Below are 1820 nucleotides of genomic sequence, written 5' to 3' on the forward strand. Positions count from 1 at the left end.
CGCTTGCTTAGTGTGCGTACTCCTGTTACAAGTGCGCGATAAACATGTTGCCCGGGGGTGGGGGAGAGGAGAAGGGGGGGGGGGGTAGGCTGGGACACCGAATTTGAACTAATGGCTGCGCCCAGTGCCACAAATTGTCTGCTGCCCTAAACGAACCCGAATCGGTCTATAGGTCAGATGACTTTCATGAGAAGAATAGTAATTTCAGCCTACATGTACATGTATGTAATTATTTAATTTTTCTAAATTTCATTTTATCATTTGTTGTCAGTCTTGTATGACATTGTACATGTAGCGGAAGAAAAAAAGGAAGACATTCACCAAGTCTGAGCACAGTAGATTTTAGCCAGTTTGTCTAGAGTTGTCATTGTCTGGTAGTTTCAGCAAGGCTTTTTGTTTTTTCTTTACAGGGAATATTGTGAAGAAGACCAGAGAGTCTTCCAGACATGGATGACTTGACTTGCATCAAGTCATCCATCAAGACATTGTCAAGTGCTAACCCATGTGCAACCAAGAATTTCTGGGTGACATGTGTTTTAACCACTCTGAAACACGTCTGCTCATTTGGAGAGTTTCACTGAATGTATTATTGTATACCGTACTATTCATAATATATCATTGTGTGACTGCATGCTATTCCAGGTGGATACCACTCTGCATGTCACGGTCAAGTCCTGGTGTACATTACAGCATGTGACCGCTATAACGCCGCTGAAAAGAATTCCATTGGTATAACAACAATATTAGCTACTTTAATTTCATTTCTTTTTAAAATTCGTGAAGAAACTAGTAAGTTTGACATTCAAGAGAATTGATTTTGGCGATTTTTTTTGCTTTTGATAAAATGTATAGATCGTAAACAAGAAAAATAAATCACTTCACGACCAGCTCACAGCACGCATTCTCCGCGCACGTAATGATGGTCCCAAGATGGCGGATAGCGGCTGCGAGTGGCATCAGTTTTCGCACGCGCCGCGTCCTGTCCAGTGTGTTTGTACATCAGTGGCCGTACCTGGTAATGTTTTTGTTTTGTTTTGTTTGTTTGTTTGTTTTTTAGCCTCTAAGCCTCATACGTTGGTGAGTTTAGAAGGAGATTGAAAAGTACGAATTCTTATGAAAAAAAAAAGTTTTAGATCTGCTGAGGTTGTCAGCTTTGCGTACTGATCACTCACACATAGCTTGCTCTGCGTTCTGCTGCTCTGGGGATTGCCTGCATATAATAACAGTAGTAATTCTCAGTGATCGGAGAGAAGCGCATGTAAATTTTGCGCAGCAGAATTTCGGTGAACGTGGTATAATACGGCGCTCACTATGCACACGCAGGTGCTGGCAAGTATAAAGGTGGAATCGGGAATCGTGTGCGATGCGGGAACGTCACACACGATCAATGATGTGGATCTTGCGGAAATGCAGAATTGCCTCACCCATCAGGCGCGGCGCTGTAGCGAGGGGGGGGGAGGGTTCTGACTTTTTTTTTTTTTACTTCAGGAACTGATGTTTTTCCCCATCATTTCATTTTTGGCCGGGGGGGGGGGGGGGGGGACATGGATCCGCCACTGAACAAGGTGTGGAAGCAATCATGATGATAACAAAAAAATTGCATAGAAGCGATTCCACAAAGGAACCAAGTCAATGCCCTTCAAAAAACTTGCAAACCCACCTAAATCAATCTCAATCGTAATGAACAGGCTCCAAGATGATGTTAAAGTCTGATTCAGAAAAGGTAACAGTCCTGGAACTCCTGGGGGTCATCCCCGTCCGTCCGTCAGCCGCTACTTGCTTGGAATTCAGTCTGGTGCTGAACAGTCCCTGTCTGTGAT

The sequence above is a fragment of the Diadema setosum genome, chromosome 22 (genome assembly GCF_964275005.1).
Source record: "Diadema setosum chromosome 22, eeDiaSeto1, whole genome shotgun sequence".
In the NCBI taxonomy this organism is placed as follows: Eukaryota; Metazoa; Echinodermata; class Echinoidea; order Diadematoida; family Diadematidae; genus Diadema; species Diadema setosum.